This window comes from Anopheles merus, chromosome 3L (genome assembly GCF_017562075.2).
Source record: "Anopheles merus strain MAF chromosome 3L, AmerM5.1, whole genome shotgun sequence".
NCBI classification, from domain to species: Eukaryota; Metazoa; Arthropoda; class Insecta; order Diptera; family Culicidae; genus Anopheles; species Anopheles merus.
In genome coordinates this window covers 12,778,189-12,790,755 of record NC_054085.1, presented here as the reverse complement: position 1 = coordinate 12,790,755, position 12,567 = coordinate 12,778,189, and the positions used below count along the sequence as shown (strand labels likewise).

Genomic DNA, 12,567 nt, shown 5'->3' with positions numbered 1-12,567 from the left:
TAGCTTCAAACTAGAAAAATATACACCACACAACTCCAGCTGCGTTACGATATCGTTGGTACATTCTTCACTGTGCAACCGCGAGAAATTTCAATGCGGCGCCAAGCGAGAAAACCTTCAAATTGGTCACTCTTTCCCACTTGCCCATTTATTCGATCGTTCCATTCTTCACTCTTCAGGTTGTGTTTGTTTGTGTGGTTCCACTCGCGACACTTGCAACGGAAGGAGTGTATTCATCTTTGCTGCATCTTTTTTCTACCATTCTTCCCTTGCTTTAACGTGGCTGTACCATTATCCCACGAAGACACTTGAGCGAGAGATGGGATTGGGTCCCCGAGCTACGGCATCATAAAATAAAACACTGCATCACTCTGGCAATGGCAAGCAGTAGTGGTAGTAGTAGTAGTAGTAGTAGTAGTGGTGGTATACAGCGATGCATATGTAATGGATGCACCACACACCTTGCGTTGCTGCGCCCGTACGCTACGCCTACCTGTCTCTTGTTGCACCGAATTTATGCACAATAACGCTGGCGACGGTGAAGAGCAACATAAACTCATACACAACCAGATGAACGGCAGATGCGTGCTGTGTCGGAATTCGTTGCTGGTGCAGCGTCTAATCTCGATTTGTGTGTCCGTGCGACACAATTCTTCTTTGTCATGGTTTTGTTATTATTTTTGCTGTGCCGTGGAAAGATTTATGTGAGGTTAGATGCGGTGGCCGCGACTCACATTAGTTAGCGGATTTACTGTAACCGCTAAACCGGGTCCCCCAAACTACTGATCATTGGGTGGGTGCAGCACAGACTTGCGGAAGATTTAATAATTCAAGAGAAAACTTCTTTCGTTTAGTTAATTTGATAATTTATAATAGCAAAACAAAAAGAAACCGTTTGATGGCCTACGAGACGACAAAGCACGACGACAGGGTGTGACGTAAAAGGAAGGCGCACGGAAGGCGCGGGCAATGAGAAATAATGGAAATAACTAATAGTATTATAAAAATTAGTCAAGCTCACCTCTCCAGCAGGCTTTTCTCGTCGCACCGAGTTTTACGACCCACCCGCGTGCACCCCCTTTGGGTGCAATAAACGCGCCGGGCCCGGCTCTCGGGCCCCGGTGCAATGAAATATATATTCGCAATTAATCTTCCGCTGGCAATCGCTTGTACTCTTGCAGCCACAACAAAACCACCACCATCACCACCGGGTAGGAAGGGCTGTTTTCTGTATGTTTCTGCATCCATACCGCCATCCACGGTTCCAGGTTGTTGCAACGATGCCTCATCTCTCTTTTGCGTCCGCGCCGTGCGCGATAAGACAAAAACGCGGAGAAAAATGTGTGCAAAGTAAGAAGTACATGCTCTGGTGCTGCTGCTGCTGCTGCTGCTGCTGCTACTGCCGCGCTTGCCTTGGCCACAAAACCCGGAACGAGAATGACCGTGTGCGCGCGCAACGCGAACGCGCCCAAACTTCCAGCGCCAATCTTGCGCTAGAAGATCCAAGAAGAACCTAATTCCTAGCCTAGACACCGGGCTGTGTTGAAGCAGAAGTAGCAGCAGCAACCCTTCCCCAGAGTGCGATACTTTATCGCGGCGGCGTTGGCCCCGAAACGGTGCTACGTGCTTCTTATTGTGTTGCAGAAGACCGTGAGGAAGGAACCCTTGGAGATGCTTCCTTGTTGGTGGGTCCCTTTCCCGCAACCTCCGGGTCGCAGTACTATCGCAGCTCGATCGCCCAGTTCCGCCCGCCGTGGTCTCGATATCGTGGCCGCCGAGGTTGACTTGGATTTTAATGGTACGGATTTAATTTTTAACTCCCCCTAGAGTTGCAACTTATCCGCAAGCGCCGCATAACGGACTGTGGATCTCCTGGTCGCTTCCCACCAGCAGCAGCGGCAGCAGCAGCGGCAGAGGATGTTCAACCTCAACCGTTCGCAAACCTTGCCGCTTTTTGGCGTTCGCGTTCGGTCGTCGATCTGTTCCGTTCCATTTAGTTTTATGCCCGCCCGAATCGTGTGGGTGCGGAGAGCGGAAAAGCGAAGAAAATCGAACCGAACTGACCTTTTTTTTGTTGTTGTTGTACCGTTCCTGTTGCTGTTGCCAGTTACCCCTTTTGGCCCACGTAGAGAATGATCCGGCGCGGTGCTGTTTTGTGCATTGTTGGCGTGGAGTGTGGTGCACGTTTTTCCACGGTCGACCCATCCATCCGATCGCGGCTGAAATCGTCTTTACGGCACATTCCATCGTGGAATGGAAATATTTATTATATGGGCTTCGATGTGTGTGTTTGTGCTTCTTCAGTCCTGCTGGATCTAGCGGGAGTTGTGATGAGCTGATCCGGTAGCATACATTTGATATGGAATCTGTGACATCCTGTGTGTGTTTCTGTGTGCGGGATTGGCATGGAATTCGGCCAACTTTATGTCGTTTTATTGGAGAAGGGAGGTACTGTGTCATAGAACCACCTGATGTGCGATTTTTTATTACAGTAAGTCTAGTGGAAAGACTCAAGATGTTATTGGAACAAATATCTTGAAGTTGTCGGAGAATCGTAGACTCTTATAAGTCTGTCAGAGATGTTTACCTTTTATTACAGCCATGTTGTTGACTTCAGATATTGGGAGTTTCAACGACGCCAACTAGTTTGTTCATAGAGCTTGACGTTTTGCGCCTATAATCTTATGTCTACGTTAGTTCGATTGCTTCTATCTTATCTGAGGTACTCCATGCCCGCGCTAAAGAAAAACTGATCAAACTCATCAAACTGTCAACTCCACACAATTTTTCAACAGTTTACTATGTTGTCCACATACACCCGGTTATTTGTTGGAATGGAGCTCTTGCATCATGTTAGTCCAGACAATGAGGCACAGATGTTGGACCGGGTTGCGGACTTACGTGTCATATAGCAATTCCGATGATATTCACCTAAAATGATCGCTTTGAGTTTTGGCATCATTGCTTGCCGCTGCGAAACCAGTGTACGCGATTTCTACTTCTACTGATATATTTGTTAATGTACTATTTCATTGGGTAGGTACTCCCCAGCTAGTACCTCCCGGCCAATCGAACGCAGCAATGTAGCCACATGTCCAACGATTTTCATTTTCACCTTCCTATGGATCTTCAAGTCGCTCAGGGCCATCTCTGATTATTGTCTAATAATGCCAAAATGTTTTAGATGCCGGAACAGGTTTATACGACGTCCATGAACTGGCGCGCGGATTCCGTTTTAGACGCTACGGGGTGCCGTTCTTTGATCACACACGGTCCTGAACGAAGTTTCTTCACTTTTTTGTCATCATGGCTAGAGATAGTATATGCATATTGAAAGTGCAATTAACACTTTGTTAATGCAGGTGAAAATAAACCCATGAAAAATCGACTTTTTTTTTCAATGCCAACGTTAAGAACATAGGCGCCTTTTTCCTGGAGAAGAGTTTCCAAAAAACACGATTTCAATAAACATTTTGCATATCCTCTCTGACTCCACTATAGACAGGATGATGTCCAATTTTATGATATCTCCATCAATGTTTATAGAGCACTTTCTTGCTCTTGTCGATTATGAACCTTTATAAGGCTTAGGTCAATAACCGGGTGTATGTGGACAACATAGTAAACTGTCCCAACAGTAAATTATTAACTACTAATATTTATAACCACGCCGTTTGAACGTTTGAATATTTCTACCTTACGTAGGATTTGACCATTCTGCTATGAGCAAACCAATCATTGTCATCCGTAGTGAATTATTTAAGTGTCTGAGGTAAATCAAGACCATCCAATTAGGGTTGTGGCGTCAAATAACAAGAAAAATACTCTTAATTTGATACTACCTCATTTATGTAGCTTCAAGATGTTCGTTGCTGATACTGATTCGTGCATCCAAAATACATCACAAATGTACCAAAAACGATTCCTGTTTGTGGGTTGTAATGTCAGCCATCAATATCATCACTCTATTCCGGTATTTCCATACCAACCAGCATGTATTCGACCATACGTCTTCAAAAAACCTACTTCCAACCCACTTTGTCAGCACATTTGTCACAAGTGAACCATTACAAACTGCTAGATGTTGCAGAACCCATCCGGAAGATTATTTAAATTGAATCCGTCCAATGACCGCATCGACCGTCATTATGATGGCGGCATCTTCAGCACACACTGTCCGACGCTACTGACCCGAGCAAAACCCCTCGGGGGCAACGATGCAAAGCGTATAAATGTATGGATCGGAAGTGAGTTTGCTGCTGCTAGAACGTCTACGTACGAACGTGATGTTACGGTTGATTAAAATATGCGACATTTCTCACGACACTTGAGCGCCGGTGAGCGCGTTTCATCCCGACAAATTGTGCTAGGGGCGGTATGTTTGTGTCGGAAAAATTTATCTTGCTTTGCTATCGTCTAGTTGCAGGAATACACACTAGCACATAATGTCTTTCTTTCTAGCTCGTAAGAAAGAGGATCTTTTTGCAAGTGTCCATGGATAGGGGAAGAACACGTTTGACAACGAAAAAAAATCCTTAAGATGGCTATCACAGCGATGTGAATAAGTGTTGCTCCCTAGCACCATAACCGTATACTTTCCTTAACCCTTCGAAACAGTGTAATGGGCACTGGGAAATGGTTTGAACTCTTTTCCATCCGCAAGTGTCTCCCGGGGGCGTGTGATGCGAAATGTGATGCGCAAGCCGCCCATAAAGCTCGCACCGTTTGCTGACCTGGTGCAATGCGATAGGAAATTGTTTCATTTTCATTCTTTACGGTTACGGCCGCTTGCTGTGCCGTGCTATACAGTATCATATAATTAGCTTTCCTTACTCCTCTGTGCTTCCCTCTCGCATCGACCGGCAGTATTTGCAACGGTTTTGGGTGAGTTTTTGTTTTGTGTTTCGCTTTTATTTTGCAAAATGAAACGTTCGGCCACAGCAATTCGCGCCGCGCGCCCGGTTATCGCCGACGGGTTTGTTTTGATTTTCGAGCATCATTGCATTCTCCCTTGGTCAGTGGAAGCAAAATCTGTACCATATCATCCCCCCCATGCATATACAGGTCCTGCCAACCGATGCGTTTGCCCTTGAAAAAGTCATCAACGAGCTGTGAATTTGTTAGTGCATGTTTTGGTTGTTGATTTTTTTTTTAGTTCATTTGGCCTCGTTTTATTATGCAACACTGCTAAGCCAAAAGATTAATTGAGCCATTTTTGTTTGTATAGCAAACTTTCTGGAAATCATTTACGCCTCGAAAATTTCTACAGATAATGACAGTAATGACTTATGACTGTTTCGGTTATCTTGTCTAAACTATGTATGTTTGTGATGATGTAATTGATGACATTCTGAGATATTCAGTATTGTATTATTCAGGCTTATGCTGCATTCATTCATTCATTCAGCTGTTTATACTTTTATGGTGTTGCTGGTCGATTTTATCGGTTTATTTTTCTGTTTTTAATGTAATCTTTTCTAGATTCCTTTCAATTGCGTTCCTTTCAAAAATCAAATTACGTTGTTGTAATTTTTTAAATTATTTAATGAGGATTTTAAAAAGGTTTAAATGACTTTTTTTAATTTATATCAAGATTTTTAATGTTGAAAAGAACCGTATTTTCAAACATTTTGTACAATTTCGTCTTTTCTAGGTGAGTTCTTCACTATTAATTTCAAGCTAAAAAGTTAAATGGTTTTTATTGCAATTGTAATTATCGAAAAGGAAAGACTAGAAATTAAAACCAACAAAACGTTGCCAAAACTTTACACTCACTGTAATTTCACCCCTGATGTGCCTACTGATGCAGTTCATCGCGGAAAACCGTAACAACCATCAGACTCCATTCCGCAACGTCGAACACGCGGCGACGTTTGGACGATGACGCATGGCTAATGTTGGTCGTCCGGCTACGTGTTTTGCGTTACCCGCTTGCATCGCAGCGGATCTTTTACGTCCGCTCGAGCGTTGTGTTCCGGCGACTCAGTGTATGGAGCTGTATCTATTTGAAGCTTTGTGTTTTTGACGGTTATTTTTACAACAACGCTACGATCACAGACATACACACACAGGCAGAAAACGAGAGAGAGAGATCCCAAGATATAACTGCCATCCCGCGTGCGCACGTGGTTCCAACCGACACAACAACAAAAAAGCCCTCCCGCCACAAACTGTTCCTATCTCACGGAAAAATGGGTTGCCTTTGGTTTGGCCCCTTGAGAAACGGCCGGCATGGCGCGCATTAAAACCATACGACCCCAGCAACGTGTGCCTTCTCCTTCAGCTTGTGGCCGAGTGCATTCGATGCACTTCACACCACGGCAGGAACTCATTTAGCTCTGGGAGGCAGGGAAAACTCGGCACGGAAAGGGATGCCCCGGAGGAAAATGATGGGGAGGGCAACAAAAAAAAGGCACTCGCGGCAGACGATAATAATGCGCGCGCAAAGTAAATGATATTTCATTCGCGGCCCCGTCTAACTATGGGCTGCAGCTCACATTTCGCATGGTCATAAAACATGCTGTCATACTTGTTGCCTACTTCGCCGGGAGCGAATGGTAGGGCAACTTCTACAATAAAGGGCATTTTCTTGTGCTGTGAACAGAAGAAAAAAATGGCATGCCACTAGGAGCACAAGAAGTGATGCGCTCGTTCATCCGATTGCGGTGGTGTGTTCTTGTTTTTTTTCACAATCGACCATTCTCAAACCCACAGTGCATCGAAGATGCTGTGTGCTGTGCCGGAGTAGACAGGGTATGGGTTTTCCCCATCTTGCGCTTGCCAGTCTCACCGCAGGACTGGAATCACTTTTTTATAATCATTACTATTATTACGCGAAATCATAAAATTATAAACCTGAGAAGCAAACAGGCCAACGTGCGCACAGGTATACGTGGTGGATCTGAGGCCATCCCTCGTCACACTGCCGTAATTGGGTGAAGGCACAGAAGAAGAAAAAAATAAACCACATACTGACGTGCAACAGGGAACACCGAGTGTGTGTCGCATTTTGTGTTGAAGATATCTTTCGGACGTGTTGGGTGAATCATTCGCACTGAGTGTTGTTTGTGGAGATTGGAGCATGCACCAAAAAGCAGGAACAAATAACATAGTTCGATGTAACACATCAGCCAATATACAGTTAGAAAGGATGGTTTCACTTGTGTAATAGTAGTTCAAAGCTATAATAATATGATAAGATGATTTTGAAGTAATTAAATACGACTGTAAAATAGTTTAATATAGTAGTTTTGAAAAGGCTTTTGGACTCATTGCTACGAATAAGTTGGTTTTAGCATGGTAAATGAGTCATTTATTTCAACTATGATTCTACGAACGTCAGATGCCAGTCGTATCTGAAGTTCTCCGTCCAAGACTAATTCGGGTGCTCTAGAGACGTATCATATTGTTCAAAAATCCTTGTAGGCGTTTGTGCCGGAGTATTGAAATATGGAGTAGCAGTAGCAGTAGGGGCAGTAGAATATTGTGAAAACCTCCAAACAAATTCCGGTAGTTACTATATTATGTCAAAGTACTTAATCGTGAACATTGCAAGCTTAAATAGCTTAAATGTGATTAAGTGTTGTGAAATCGTGCACCAAACTATCCGTCTTGTAAGGACACTTTTATATATGATGTCTTGGGGCGGCCCCGTAGTACAGTCGTCAACTCGAACTACTCAATAACAAGCCCGTCATGGGTTCAAGTCTGCAATAGACCGTCCCCCGTAGCAAGGACTGTGACTATCCGATAATGAATTAAATCTCGAAAGCCTTAAATAGGCTTGAACCCAAATGGCCTAAATGGCCGGCATGTCCGCGTAGAGCGCTACACAAAATAGAAGAATGTATGCATGATGTATAATGTATGATGTCCTAAGATGGCTAAGATATTAGGATTTTCAAGATCTTCAGAACATCTTCAAATTGCATCTACATCTACCCACTAGACATCTGTCCAATGCTTTCGCGGTATCAATACGTCTTGCAGTGGATTAATTCATTTATTCATTTATTCCTATCGCTACTCTCTCGAAAGTTCAGAAACAACTTACACTTTAATGTTATCTTGCTGCTGTTGCCGATGTAAACAATTTCTTTTAATTTCGTACTTTGACAACGAAAAGCAAGTACAAGTCATCTTTTGCCGTGCAAAACAAAGCGATAAGCTGCTACTGTTTGCTCTAATCGTCGCAAATTCTCAAGCGCTCAATTCTTCAGTTCTCCCCAAGCAGTGTACGGCCTCTAGGAGTCATTGATTTCGAGCTCCTCCATCCCTCCAAACCGTGCTGTCTCGAGCGTCAATTGACAACAAGAGCGGTCGGAACATAGAACAATCACGAAATCCACACCAGCTATAACAAACACACATGATTTTGCAAATGAAATGCAAACCGGACACTCTTCTTGTCGCACTTCACCGTGCTTTTGACTTTTTTTCTCAAGCCACCAACAAACCCACCGGAGTGGAGGGGGAGGCGATGAGAAGAAGACATGAGAAGCGCCTGTCGTTGGTCGACTGCCTGTCCAAAATCGAAAATCGCCATCAACATCCGTAGCGTAACCCGATAATGTATTCTAATGAATTCCATTTTCAATTTCACCGCCGGTAATGTTTAATTAACTCCATTTCAAACGCGTGTGTGTGTGTATGTAACTTAAGACGCTTTACTCCACTCATCGCCCTTCACCAATGCGGGTAGGAATATATTAATCAAATATGTAGCAACGTCGCTCGTCTGCACCCACAGGGTCGGTAACTCCTTCGGTGCACGGTGCGCCGGTCGAGCGAGTTGTGAGACGATTATGGTGCGGACTGGACTTCACTGGACATTCCGCCGGCACAGAACATGGCTCAATGGTACAGAACACACATTTAACACATTGGTAAATTGATTCGAACAAGTGAAGTGTATTGCCCGGGAGGATCAGAAAACATCTGTTCCTGTCAATGGACCAGACATGTCCGGTTGGGTTGGTCCCTTCAGATGTGGTCGTTCGCTTAATGTCGTCCATCTCCATCACCACGCTGCTGCTCGAACATTCAAATTCGAAGGTTGATAAAGCGTTTGCGGATTAGACAAAATAACGTATTAATATTATCACTGAAAACAACTTTCGCTCATCTCATGCGGCAGTTATCGCCGTACGAGATGCTCTGTTCAACTTATCACTTCACTCCTCCAATGCCCCAAGAATCGTCTGCGCTTCCTGAGTTGATCGAATGGTGGCGCCAGTATTTTGTTTTTTTTTTCGGTCCGCGGCTCCAAGTTTTTCATTACACACCTAACACGATTGGCCAACCCATTCGGTCCAATCACAAGCTCCCCCCGCAGGAGCATGGAGTACTGATAAGATAACACAGAGAAAGAGCGATCGGGAGCTCGCGCGCACATGTGTCCGCACGTCACGTACACACACATTCAGTTCGGTGTTTACGGGCGGCGGCACGGTAGAGGTCCGACAAAGGGAGGAGGAAAAAAGATTAGTCGCACCGGGAAAGTTTGACAGCTTCATTCGATTCACTCAAAACACGCGCGCCCGCCCGCGATATGACAGTTGTGTGTGAAAAGGGAACCGAGACGCGATCGCGTCCTCCTTCATTAGGTACGCGCTTGCGTCTTTGATAACGTGCGCAGCGTGTGCTGTACCCTATCAACCCAAGCCCGGCTTATCAAGCAATTCTTGGAAAAGGTTTCAAAAATAATGCGAAGATGAGGGACAGTGAGAGGCAAATGAATTCGTAATCGTTGCAGGGGGGACGGGGGGAGGTTGTGTCGCGAAGGAAGGCACACAAAACACAAACACGCGGTGGATAGGTGCAATAAAAATATGTACAACATTATTTTTCGGTGCTGGCCCATTTGACGGCCAGCAAGCAAAAAGTGATGATCCAATCAGTAGAATAATGAGGAGGGAAATTTGAAGATATTGCTTTGTTTTTTTTTTGTTGATTATAGCAAGCAGTATGGAATGCCAACGATTTGCTATCTTCGAGGGGAGTGTTCAGTTTTACCCAATCCAATGAATAAATGGAGCATCAATTTAGTGTTATGAGAAATACAGAGATAAGGTTAGGTTTGTTACACATATTCTTGAACCTAAGTTCATATCGTTACACCTCCGTTTGCTCTCAAAAGAACGACTTACACGGTTATATATTGAAGTTGAGATATTTCCTTTACCTATTTGATAAGCAACTCTGAAATGGAGGACAAATAGTTTACTTCTAAATCCCTGAGTAATTATGACTTGCTATTGTATACGTCATTAAAAATAGACGTGATATTGTTGTCCAGGAAAACCAAAAGATGATCAAGAATTTATTGTGAATTTTACCCAAGAATGAAAAAGGATATTCTGTTCAGTGAGAATGTTAATGACAGGTTTGTATGGCAATCATACAATAAAACTATATCGAACTCATTGTTATATATTCATTTAAAAATAATTAAGATATAGCAAGTTAAAATATACTATATAAATATATAATCAGAGATTTCATTGAAATAACGGCCCCTAGGAACCCACTTCAGGCGTTGAACGTATGAAGTGAAATTTGAATTGATATTGCATTCTTTAATCAAATTCAAAACATATCTTCTGACAATAATGTAGCAATTGTTCATTATATATCCACTAAAAACAAAACATCGTCTCTTCATATACTTACAGACTTACTCTCCTGCGACAAAAATCCTCCATGTAACGAGCGTTCCGTCGTGCGTTAAAATGCTGATCATCCCTCCAGTGTGAGCGGTTCAACAATCAGCTGAGCTTAATAACGCCTGAAAACGAATAACGCTGAAGCAAGACAGAGAGAGAGAAGCACTATCCTCCTCAACAGTTGTCCACGCTCTCCCGGCAGCATCACAGCGGATCTGTGGCCCCACGTCAAGCGAATCGACGTCTCAACCGCACGCTCAGTCTGCCCACAACACCGACCGGGTGAACATCGTTCAGCAACATTCGTGCGCACAGGCACTGTACAATGAACCATAAAGTGATCGCGAGTGGACAAGTGTAGTGAAAAACGAATATGACGATGTTTTAAAAAAGATATACAACATTCAGCGAAAGTGCCACAAATCCCGATGTAGCGAGGAAAGTGATGATCTTACACTCATCCAGCAGACATCCCGATCTGTGTTGCTCATCTGTTGTACATTTTATGGGCAGCAAAACAAACACTGCTGATAGTGGCTACTGAAAGTGTATCAACTAATGCATCCTTCCGACGCGGCTGTTTATTATATCGTCCCGGTGTGCTTACGTTCCGGCTTGATAGTGAACTGATTAGATGTGCTTCCATCTTGTGTGGAGCAGGAAAACATAGAAAGAAGGAAAGATTATAGTGAGTGTTTGTGTGGCTGTGTGTGTTTGTGGAAAATATTTAGTGGAAGCTGATTTGTTTCCTGGTAGCGATTACGGTTTACGCCGTACGTCCGTTTTTTTCTGCCGGCAAACGGGTCAGGCGAAAGAGTGTGTCTAGTGGGTGTGCTGCAGCTTCATTTGACACGTGAACGCGCTGATTAATTGACCATATGTAAGCATTTTGTTTTCCTGTTTTCTTCCCTCTTCTGACGCATTTGTGGTGTGTATGAGACATGTATTTAGACTCTTTTAGCTGCTAAAAATAGCTTAAAGATGTACTAAGATAGGTGTCTATGTGATCGTTGATCACATTGCAGTTTTAATTGAGGTGATGAACAATGTGGCAAAAAACTTAATTGAACATGATTTTAAACCGTATTCAAATTAAATTTAATTTCTTCCCCCCATTAGACGAGTAACCATGCACGGTCACTGTGTGGCGTTACCCATCGTATACCGATTAATCGTTGGCATGAGCTTGAGTTGCTGATCTAATCGGATATATCGACCACGGCATGATCGTAGATAGCTGCTAGCCTCAGTGCTAGACAAGCCAGCGCAGCTAGCAACAAGACCACAGGCAACGTCTGGATCAGAGAAGCGCTTTTATCTCACATCCGCACTACTTTCTGCCTTTTCTTGGCTGTTGCTGCCCATCTCTCTTCCGGGATCGTGATCGGGAGGATTTCTGGAGAGCCCTCTGGTACCGATATATCACCGTGTAGCGAAATTTCCTCTCCACTCTCCACCCTACTTACCATACAACAATCCTCAGCCGGGCTTCGTGTGCGATTAGTTGTCGTGTCCAAAAAAGCCCTCCAACCACCAAGTATCGCTCCAGAGGAGCACCCACAAGCCACAAGGAGCGTTCAATTGCTGACCCGTTCCGCGAGCTTCAGCCACAAACGGGCAAACAGCAACGCGCACGAAAGTGCAGTGCACACGGGCGGATCTGATTAATGAAATAGATTGAAGCGGTTCAATTCCTGAACCGTTTAATTAGTTTCGCCTGCGCTAGCGCAAAATCTAGGTCGAACCGTTTATCCGAGGCGCGTCGGGATTTACGGTCGCGCGGGAGATTGACGAAGCGACGCGTGGTGCAAAGAGTTGGCGAGTTGGCTGCTATGCAGGAAATGAATAATTACCTGGGGGACTTTGGTGTGCGAAAAAAAAAAGCGCCAACAAACCACCAACA

General features: G+C 44.1%; 1 protein-coding gene across 1 annotated transcript in view; it reads left to right on the top strand.

Annotated features, from left to right (window-relative positions):
* Positions 1 to 12,567, top strand: part of LOC121599521 (protein N-terminal asparagine amidohydrolase) — a 36,279-nt gene that overhangs the window by 6,854 nt on the left and 16,858 nt on the right. The window contains exon 2 of the mRNA XM_041927392.1: positions 10,674 to 11,544. The gene's annotated coding sequence lies outside the window, so the exon portion shown is untranslated. The remainder of the gene's footprint in view (positions 1 to 10,673; positions 11,545 to 12,567) is intronic.